General features: G+C 43.0%; 1 long non-coding RNA gene across 1 annotated transcript; it reads left to right on the forward strand.

The window, feature by feature from the left end:
- Window positions 1–2,988: 2,988 nt before the first annotated feature.
- On the forward strand, window positions 2,989–5,862 carry LOC125483764. Its single transcript, XR_007262711.1, has 3 exons — window positions 2,989–3,144; window positions 4,612–4,780; window positions 5,565–5,862. It is a non-coding gene; the product is annotated as an uncharacterized LOC125483764 (long non-coding RNA).
- The last annotated feature ends 5,541 nt before the right edge of the window (window positions 5,863–11,403 follow it).

Genomic DNA, 11,403 nt, shown 5'->3' on the forward strand with positions numbered 1-11,403 from the left:
ACTCCCAGTCACTGCTCTTCCCCCCCGCCCCCATCAAACATTGCCTGTCCCACCTGTCACCTACTGTCTCTCAGCCCCCACAGTCAGCTGTGCTCTCTGTCTTGCCTCCAGCTCCCCCCACTTGCTGTTACTCTTCCCCTACCACAACCTCTTGATTCTTTCTGTACTGCCACCTCACACCCCTTCCAGATGGCATCTTGATTGTTGTTGGAGCTGCAATTATCCAGGCAAATGGGGAGTATTCCATCTCACCCCTGAGTTGCCCCTTGTAGATGGTGGACAGACTTTTGGAAGTTAGAAGATGAATTACTTGCTGCAGGATTCATATTCTTTGACTGCTCCTGCAGCATCTGTATTTATATGGCTAGTCCAGTTCAGTTTCTGGTGAATGGTAATCCCTAAGTTGTTGATAGTGGGGGATTCAGTGATAGTGATACCATTGAATGTCAAGGGGTGATATTTAGATTTTCTTTGGTAAATAATCATTGCCTGGTACTTGTATGGCATGAATATTACTTGTCACCTGTCAATCTAAACCTGGATATCTTTGGAGTTGGGATTGAAGCTGACTATTGTCCAATCTTTGCTGAACCCTCCAGTTCTGATCTTTTGATGACGGGAAGCTCATTGATAAAACCAGCTAAAGATGGGTTGGCCAAAACACATTACCCTGGGTTACTTCTACAGAGACTGCCCTCCAAAAGTTATGACCATTTTCAATCTTCCCCCTCGTTACCCACTGCACCCCATTCTTAACCATTTATACCCATCTTGCCACCCATTCCACACCTCCCATGCCTCCCATTATCTCCCATTTATCCCCTCTGTCACCTGGTTCATCTTGTTGACCTCCCTTGCCACAACTAATCTCACCCAGCACCCATTCTCCCAATCCTCCAGCATCTCAGGACACACACACTTCTCATCCTAGTGACATCCTCTACTTCTTGCCAACCCCACCCTTTGCTACCTGCTTGTGCACCTCTAACACCATAGAAATAATTGTCCAGTGGCTTTTTGTGACAGATTATCTGATGGGTGATCACAAGCTGTCATAGTAATAAGGACATATATTGGGTGGCAGACGTACTCATTTCATGTAGCTGTTTAACCTTGATTGCTCCGTAAAGTGTGTTGGGTTACGTGAGGATGTTGCTTCTCAGTAACTTTGCTGGGAGCATGTCTGTGTGGAACAGTGAGGTTCTTGCATTGAGAAAGCAATGATACATCTTCAGCAGGGGTGGAGGAACTGCAGACCTCTGTTATCAGCAGCTTGCAAGACTGTTTTTGCTTTAGGGCTAAGCTGTAGTAATCAGTAGGAGTTGTACCTAGAATGAATGGTTGATCACTGTTGAACAGTATGAGCTCTACCACACCCAGCAGGACATGAGGGAGCAATGTTGTCTGGGGCACTGCTGCAACCTGTTCTCCCTCGCTACATCACTGCTGTGTTGGTCCAGATAAATCATCGTCATCTTTGGCAATCTCTCAGAATGTAGAATTTCTTGTTTACACTCCAGTCCAATGGGTTCTGAGCTGGCTAATAATTGGGATGCAGATACATGGACAAGTGGTGCTGGGAAGTAGGTAGATTGTTTGGGATTTGTGCAAACTCTCCTTGCCTCAGGCTCCATTTTTCTATCTACATTTTTGTGGCGAAGTCTCTAAATGTGTGGGATGCAGTCCTGAATGAAGCTTCTCCACTTTGGTTGGTCACAAACCAGGGTCTCCCACGAGACCGCTGAGATGTTCAAGCCCTTCAGCTCAGCTTTGAAGGCAGTACATTTTGACTTTCTTCCTCTCCAGGAAGTTTCCTGCTATGACCAGCTTCCAAGTTGAGCAGTTAATTTGGAAGCATGATGTCAGGTTTTTGATCAGCATGTCCTGTACAGTGATCACTGCTTTCTTTCTGGTCGATAGATTTGGAGGATCTTGTGAAAACACCATTGTCCAATGATTTTACTGTCTACAGTATATTGTGGAGTGGGGGAAGCTGGTGGTTTGTTTTTCTGCAGGAGCTGGTTGCAAGAGGACTTTAGATTTTTCTGGGTGTTTAGTGAAGGATCCATCTTCACATGTGCTTCAGAGAAGGTGTCGGCAATGACCTGGAGCTCAGTACCGAGTCAGCACACACAAACATCATCTGTATCAACAACAGGAACTCTGCAGGTCTGGCAACAACTGTTCAGAACTGAAAAAGGGTCACAGAACTTGAAACATTTAATCTGTTTTCTGGCCACAGATGCTGCCAGACCTGCTCAGCATCACCAGCAATTTCTGTTTTTGTTTCAGATTTCTAGCACTGGCAGTTCTTTATTCTATATTAGTGTCGTCTGTACTTTGCATGTGATATTCAAGTACCTTGGGTAAATCTACTCACTTCTCTCAACACTGTTCTGATTGAGAGACTCTCATTTACTCTGAGCCTGTGACTGGCCATGGTTGCAGCGTCCTATAGTGAAATGTGTGAGGGTGAAGGACCAGAGTCCAGGAACCCAGGGCTGCAGAGGTGGTGTATTGTGTGTGAATGAGGAACTAGCATGTGGCAGGTTCTCTTGGTGGGAGTTGTGGATAAGCTCAAACCTGCTCATGGTTCCCTCCAGAATCTCTGACCTCCAATCATCTTGGAACCCCTTTGCCATTGAACCAAAGCCCTAGTTCCGGTCCTGGAGTGGAATGTCAACACATGATCATCTGATTCTGAGGCATGCCTGACTCAGCCACGAATGCTGTGTAGGGATTGCTTGCTCCTTTCTGAAGAGATGGTGTATCCCTCCTGTGCCTCAGTCAGAATCAGCATTGAAGCAGAACACTAATGTTTAAAATCAAGTCAACAGAATTAGGGACTCTGTCCTATAAACACATCAGTGACTGCAATTCAGGAGGTACTTCATTTTCTGCGAGGCCCTGTAAGGATACAAAAACCAGTACAAAACTGTAAGTTTGTTTTTCCTTTCTCTAAGATTCGGTCACCTCTGTTCTATCTCAGATGACCTGGCAGAGCTACTACTTGGAGAGTCAAAGTTGGAGCTGTACCTGAAAGACAATCCAATCAAACAAGGAGTCACTCCTCCAGATGCCAAGCCAAAGCTAAGCGAGGTGAAGAAGCACTTGATAGGTGCACTCGATAGAGGCAATTTAAAGGTAATACATCTCTCACTCACGATCTTGCTACAACCTTTGTACCTAAAATAGAAGCAGAGATTTCTGCGTGTGCTCAGTGGGTAAGGCAACATCTGAAGAGGGAGAGACAAAGTTAATGTTTCAGTTTGATGACATTTGCGCTAAAGGCTCATTAACCTGAACCGGTTTCTCCTCTATAGATGCTGCCAGATCTGCTAAATAATTCAATCATTTCTGTGGAGCACCAATTTACAAACTGAAATGTGCAGTATGAGCAGCATGGTTAACAGCGTTCTCCCAGTCGTGAAGCTGAAAATATCCTTCCAACTTCAGTAATTTTAAAAACTGACTAAAAATGCTGTCGCTTTGAAGATATTTTGTAGGTGCCATGGTGCTGAGTGTTAGGGCACTGTATTGTTGGGTGTGACTTTTTTTCTTGCTGTGAATATGCTTTTGTGAAGAGTTTTGGTGTCTTTATATTTTAAAGGTACTGTATAAATGTAAATAGTTGCCTGATTTTCTGTGAGTACCATTGAAAAGGACGCACTAGTCATAGATGGTTTTCTGAGAGATTCTGTTCCACCTCAGATTTCAGACTTCAAAATGTCACAGAGCTTTTAACAAAGGTCATGCTCCAGCCAGTTACACATCATTTGTTGTTTAACAATGTTAGAGGAAATTTGAAATCAAGCTGAAGTGAGTAATTTACACCTTTAAGTTGGCTAATGTATCTCATTAATTTGAGTTTAATTGCTAGTGACCTCAGGCTTTGAGAAATTAGATTTTACGGTCTTAAAATCATCATAGTGCTACGTTTCAAAAGTATTTAATTGGCTACAAAATTCTTTGAGAAGCTTGGTGGTCATGAGAGGCATTATATAAACGGCAGTCTGTCTTTTTTAATATTCAGAGTACCTAAGTGATTTTACATTTAATGCAAAAACAGATATCACTGGCCAAACTCAGCTGGCCAGGTAGTGTCTGTGGGAAGAAAGCAGAGTTAACGTTTCTAGTCTGATAACTCTTCATCAGATTTATCAATTGCTGGACTCAACACTAACTCTGCTTTCTTCCCACAGATGTTGCCAGACCTGCTGAGTTTCACCAGCAATTTCTGTTTATGCTTCAGATCTGCAGAATCCAAAGTTCTTTGTTTTATTTTCATTTAATGCCCTATTTAAGTAAGTAATGTTAATAAAATCTCTGCCTCTCAAACAAGGCTCATCACCAGCCTTGGTAACTGCACTTGTCCTGACAATCTCCTGACACTTCCAGCATTCCTCCAGTGAGATGACCAGTCCACTCTGCATTATATGTGTGGCAGTTTCATTGGTTCCTCCCATTCAGCTCCAAGTTTGCTTCCAGGCTTTGCTTATTTATGCACCATTTGTCTTGTTTAATCACGCCCCAAAACATCCGCAGATCCCAGATTGAGAAGCATATGTTTGCAAAGGTATTTACGCACTGCACTGTTTGCTCTTTTGTCAGCAAGATTTTGCGCAGGAAACCAACTTGATTTTGGCCAAGTGTTACTACGTGGAGGGTGACCACACCCGAGCTCTCAACCTGTATTCCAAGGTAGATCTGGAAAAGTTGCAGTTGGTGGGAGTGCCTGTCTACAGACTGAGGATCATTGCTGAATCCTATGCTACAAAAGGTGAGGGCACTTTTATTCCAAATGTCCATTAACTCCAAACATCTGACTGGTCACGTTCTGTCAGGCATAGTGTAGTTACTTAACCTCCTGCAAAGTTGTATTATTCAACAAAGATGCACAAAGAGATTTAGAAACAAAAGGTCTGCCAAGACTGGAATTCTGCATTTGGATTAGTTGGCTTTTGAAGAGAAGCATTGTATCAATGTGAAGGGGAGATCCAGCTAAAAGGTAGCCTTGTCTCTGTCCTGTCATTCCTGTCCATGCTCACTCCTATCATTTTCTCTTCTTATCACAGAAGAGTTACATGTATGGAATTAGATCATAGATCAGCCATGATTTTATTGGATGTTGACAGTAGGAAACCATGTCTTTTTGGCCAAGTGCCACAAAACTCAGGAGACAACACCTCAGCTTTCACTCTATTTTCCAAGGACAATTTCGGCAAGTTGTAGTGGATCTTGTCTCCAGATCCCTTCCATTTTCCTCATCCAACTATCAAATCTGACCTTCAATATTGTAATAATTTCTTCCTCAGCTGATTGAAGGTAATTTCCCCAACCCATAAGTGTCTGTGAGAAGAGGTCTCTCTGACTTCTTTTCCAATTCTTTTACATTTTATCTCCCATCAGTGCCAGTCATTCTAGATCCCTCAGCTATTGGAAGCTGAATGATTCTATCTACCTAATCCTTTTATAATTTGGAACTGTCTTGACTTATTGTCTGCACTGTTTTAGTGAAAAAAAAATCCTGCAGAATTTTCAAGTTTCTTTTAATCTTTTCTTAGACCACAAAATATAGTGAACCAAAAGGAAGATGCAGAAAATCTGAAATGAAAACAGAAAGTAATGGAAATGCTCAGCAGCGTCAGGTATCATCTGAGAAGAGAGTTAATGTTTCAAGCCTGCGACTTTTCATCAGAACTGAGGGATGTTAGGAAAATCATAGATTTTGAGCAATTAGACGTTGGGCAAAAGAATGAAGGTAATTTCTGTAATAGGGTGGAGGGCAGGAGGGGTTTTAAACAGCTGCCATCTGAAAGCAAAATCAAGAAAATTAAAAGGGAAAAAAGCAACAAAGAAAAACGTGTCGAAGTGGAAGGTTTTTAAAATTAATTCAGGGGATGTGGGCATCCTGGCTGGGCCATTGTTTATTGCCCATCCTAATTGCCCTTGAGAAGGTGATGGTGAGCTGCCCCCTTGAATTGCTGCAGTCCACGTGCTGTATGTAGAACTACAATGCTGTTAATAAGGGTGTTTCGGGATTTTGACCCAGCCAGACTGAAGGAATGCGATATATTTCTAAGTCAGGATTGTGACTGGTTTGGAGGGGAACTTGGACGGGGTGATGTTCCCATATAGTTGCTGCCTTCTTCCTTCTAGGTGATAGTGGTGTGGGTTTGGAAGTTGCTGACCCAGGGCTTGGTGAAATTCTGCTGTACATCTTGTAAATCGTACCCACTGCCACTACTGAACTTTGGTATTGGAGGGAGTAAATGTTTGTGGATGTGGTGACAGTCAAGTAGGCTGCTTTGTCCTGGATTGTGTCAAGCTCCTTGAATGTTGTTGGAGCTGCACCCATCCAGGCAAGTGGGGAGTATTCCATCACACTCCTGACCTATGCCTTGTAGATGATGGACAGGCTTTGAGGAATCAGGATGTGAGTTACTCACTGCATGATTCCTAACCTCTGACCTGCTGTTGTTGCTACAGTATTTATGTGCCTGGTCCTGTTCAGTTTCTGGTCAGTGGTAAACCCTGTAGAAAGTGGGAGATTCATTATTTGTAATGTATTGAATATCAAGGAGTGATGATGAGATTCCCTCGTTGGTGATTCTCATTGTCTGGCATTTGGGTAGCGTGAAAAATTGTTAACTGCAGCAATGCCCAGTCAAAAGATGAGATGCTGTTCCTTAAAATTGCGTTGAGCCCTATTGGGATGCAGCAGCAGGTCAAGGACAGAAAGATCAACATTGGAATCAAGGTGGAGAATTAAATGGAAGGCAACTGGAACCTCATGGTCACGTGTATAGACTGAAAGGAGGTGTTCCACCAAATCAGTCACCCAGTCTGTCTTTGACCTCACCAACACAGAAGGTACCATGTCATAAGCTACAAGTCGACTGTGATGAATTGAAAGAGATACAAATTATTTGCTGTTACACTTGTGGTAGTGTTTGGTCTTAGGATGTTGAGGAGGGATGTCGGGGTTGGGGGCCAGGGGTTAGGAAACACATCGGATGTTGTGTGGTAAATTGCATTGTCCAAGCAGATGAGACTGAGAATCAGGGAGAATGTAATAGAGCTCTTGCAGGAGCAATAACGTTAACAGTGTAGTCTTCGTATTTATGGTAGAGGGGCTCGGTTAGCTCAATTGACTAGATGACTGGTTTGCAATGCAGAGTGATGTCAGCAACGTGGATTCAATTCCTGCACTGGCTGAGGTCGCCATAAATGGCTCTCCTTCTGAACTTTTCTCCTTGCCTAAGGTCCTCGGGTTAAACCGTCACCAGTTGACTCTCTGTAATGAGAAAGCAGCCCTATGGTCTGTTCTCTATGGCAGATCTCAGTCATGGGAGTCAGTGAGTTTATAGTGAATATTGGTTGCTTGTTTCCTTTTGTGGGGATAAGCTGAGAACTCACCGAAAGGAACTATAAAATTTGAAGATAGATCTTGTTTGGGGAAGCGAATGCAGTTATGTCTTCCAGTCCTGGTTGAGAGCAGGATACAATCATTGATGTATAGGAAAAGGAATTTAGCGGAGGGGCCTGAGTCGAAGGGGAACAAGAAATATTTCACGTCTCCGACTATAAAACTGCTGTAGCAAAAACCCACAAGGGTACAGCTTTTATATAGTGCAAGTGGATAGAGTTGAAGGAAAAGTTGTTCAGTGTGTGAACAAGTTCAGCTAGGTGGAGAGGAACGTGCTTGTTGGTGCATCTAATGAAAGGGTTTAATCCTTTTAAAGCTTCAGTGTACTTTTCTATGGTTTGGAATGTTACATACATTACTGCAACTGGGTCTTTATGCAGGCTCAGGCTATCTGTTGGCTTTTATTTGCTATGTTTTTTGTGATTGGAAAGCTTCTTGATTTTTTAATATATATAAAACAGCTCTATTTAATTTGGGATTCCTGTCGACCTGCACCCCTAAATTCTGAGTTCACTGAGATTTGAGTGGTTGATTACATAAGAATTCCATAACTAATATTTGCTGTAAAAATTTTGATTCACGTGTCCTTTTTGAATTCCTATTGAAAACCATTCATCCTCTGTTTTAGAGGCTAGAAGATGGTGCTGTTTCATCTTGGAGCACAGCCAGTAAAACAGTTTGAGGGCAGTCAGTGGGTTCCAGGTCAGCTATTAATCACAGCATCTGTCAAATGAAAGAATAACTGCAAAGCTACCTCTTTGCCAGGCTTCCTATTAACTGTCTGAGCCCTTGCTTTCCAATGAAGCATTTTTAAAATTTTTTGGGATTTGGGCATTGCTGATGAGCAAACATTTATAGCCCAAATCTGAATGGAACAGACCCTTCAGCCCACCATGTCTGTGTGTGAGTGAGTTATTTATTGTCACATATATCCAGAAAGATAGTGAAAAATGTTTTGTCAGCACAATCTGAAGAGTGGCAGATGGAGTTTAATTTGGATAAATGCGAGATATTGCATTTTGGTAAAGAAAACAAAGGGCAAGACTTATACAATTAAAAGTAGGGCCTTAGGTAGTGTTGCAGAACAGAGAGACCTAGGGGTTCAAGTCCATAATTCTTTGAAGTTTGCATTGCATATAGTTAGGATGGTTAATAAGATGTTTAGCACGCTTGCCTTCATTGCTCAGACCTTTGAGTATAGGAGTTGGGATGTCTTGTTGAGATTGTACAGGACATTGGTAGGGCCTCTTCTGGAGTATTGTGTGCAGTTCTGGTCTCCCTCTCACAGGAAGGATATTGTTACGCTAGAAAGGGTTCAGAAGAGTTTTACCAGGATGTTGCCGGGAATGGAGGGTTTGGGTTATAAGGAGAGGCTGGGTAGGCTGGGACATTTTTCACTGGAGCATAGGAGGTTGAGAGGTGACCTTTTAGAGGTTTATAAAGTAATGAGGGCTATAGGTAAGGTGAAGTGTAGGTGTCTTTTCTTTAGGGTGAGGGATTTCAAGAGTAGGGGGCATATTTTTAAGGTGAGTGGAGAAAGATTTAAAAAATACATGTGGAGCAATTTTTTTTTAACACAATGGTTTGTATGTGGAATGAACTTCCAGAGGAAGTGGTGGATGTTTGTACAGTTAGAATATTTAAAAGACATTAAGTTAAGTACATGAATAGAAATGATTTGGCAGGATATGGGCCAAGTGCAGGTAAATGGGACTAGCTTAGTTTGGGATTATGGTCGACATGGACTTGTTGGACTGAAAGATCTATATCCGTGCTGTAATATTATATAATCCAGTGCCATTTTGAGTTACAGAAGGAATAAAAAGAAATTTCTTAAATAGGAGCCAAATTCTGTGCAAGGGGTATTCAAATACAGCTCCAGGGTTTCTGCAAGGTCCCTGCAGCAATAATGACCCCGCCAAAAATCGATGCTTCAGGCCTACCACAGCCAGGAGTCCCTGCTCCAGGCATCGCCACCATTGCAGTCATGCCCCACCGTCACCGCTGTAGCTTTCCCCGGGCATTAGAAGATAAAGGAAAAAAGAGAAAGGATAAAGGAGAGCGAGAGAGAAGGATGCGGCTAGCTGGAGCAGGTGGGCTCAGGAGCCCAAACACGACCTACTGTGCTGATGCTGTCATCTTGAATTGCCAACAGTGATGCTATTCCAAACTAACCCCATCTGTCTGCACATGGTCCGCATCCCTGTATTCACTGCCTGTTCATGCCAGTCTAAATGCTTCTTAAACTTTGCTATCATATCCACTTCTACCCCCTCCCCAGCAGCGTGTTCCAGGCACCTACGTCTGTGAAATAAAACACACCTTTCCTCGATAGATCTTCTTTAAACTTTCCCTCTCTCACCTTAAACCTGTGCCCCCCAGTATTTGACATTTCCACCCTGGGAAAGGGACTCTAACTGTCCACCCTATCCGTGCCCTTCATAATTTTTTATGCTTCTGCCAGGTTGCCCCCTCAGCCTCCAATGCTCAATCCAGATTTGTCCAATCTCTCCTTAAAGCTCATTGTCCTGTTGTTGCTGTAATCCTGGACAGCAAGGATGGTCATGAGAACGTTTGGATTTGTTGTTGGATGGGAACGGTGAGGGGTGGCTGGTAAGTTTACATTGGTGTGTAGGGAATAAGATGTCTTTAGTTATGGGAGAAGGTATATCCGAAAGATCTCTTGAAGTTCAGTTGGACACTATTCCATTTAGAATTATACAGCACAAAACGGTGAGCTATTTGGCCAACTGTGATTGTGCAGACTCTTCAGAGTTATCCAATTAACTCCCACAAATGTAAGGCGCTCATAGACTGTTTGAAAGCGGCTAATATGACTGATCTCCAATAGAGCCATATTTGTAACAATGACACAGATGATCTCTGAATTCTTTCCCTAAACCATCACTTCTGGCTATGCTTCAGAAAACCTACCTCTGCTGTCCTAATATCCATTTGTGTGGCTTGGTGTCAAATTTTGTCCAATTCATTATTTTGTTAAATTATGCTCCTGTGGAGAGCGTATTCACAGCCACGTTAAAATGCGTGGTTTTAAAGTGGAATTTTTCTTCTCTTTTTCATTTTTGAGATTTTGGCTTAGCCAACATTTATTGCCTGTCCTAAATTGTCTCTGAGAGGGTGATGGTGAACTGCCTTTCTGAATTGCTGTAATCACTGTGGTGTAGGAACACCCACACTGCTATTTTGGAGGGAGTTCCAGGATTTTGACCTAGTGACAGTTAAGGAATGATGATATGCTTCTGATTCAGCATGTTTCGGGTCTTGGTAGGGAACCTGCTGAGTGGTGATCCCAGTTATCTGCTGCCCTTGTCCTTCTAGGTAGTAAGAGGTCACGGTTTTGGAAGGTGCTGTTCAAAAGGCCTTGGTGAGTTGCTGCAGTGCATCTTGTAAATAGCATAGACTGCTACAGTGTTGGTGGTAGAGGGAGTGAACATTTGGGGACGTGGTGCAATCAAGAGGGCTGCATTATCCTGGATGATATTGATTTTCTTGAGTGTTGGACGCCCATCTGTTGACTGTATTTCTCTTTTATTTAACCTATCTTTCTAATCAACCTGTTCAGAGATGTTATTTCGTACCTCTGGAGCAGGTGGGACTTGAATCTGGGTCTCTCAGTCCAGGGATAGGGACACTGCCAATGTGCCACAAGAGGGTCTTCAGCAAATATGCGCAGCATTCAAGTCTCTCTTTACTGCATACTTATTCTGTTTAATTGTATGCAGGTGGAGGGATTTAATTGTGCATTCACTTGTGCATAAGAACGGGCCCTGTCAGTGGGCCATCAAAGAGGTTGTTAAATCTGACTTTTCCTTGGATATGCCTGCACACGATATCCCTGGAAGGGAGTTGTGCAGTGTCCACTGGCAAGTGTGAGGCCGTCCATGAGCAGTAGGCACAGTGGGGGCTGTAGTGCATCATTTTTGTCTTGCCTTCTGTTCCCCCCAGATACCTCC

Source organism: Rhincodon typus, chromosome 8 (assembly GCF_021869965.1).
Source record: "Rhincodon typus isolate 14 chromosome 8, sRhiTyp1.1, whole genome shotgun sequence".
Classification (NCBI taxonomy): Eukaryota; Metazoa; Chordata; class Chondrichthyes; order Orectolobiformes; family Rhincodontidae; genus Rhincodon; species Rhincodon typus.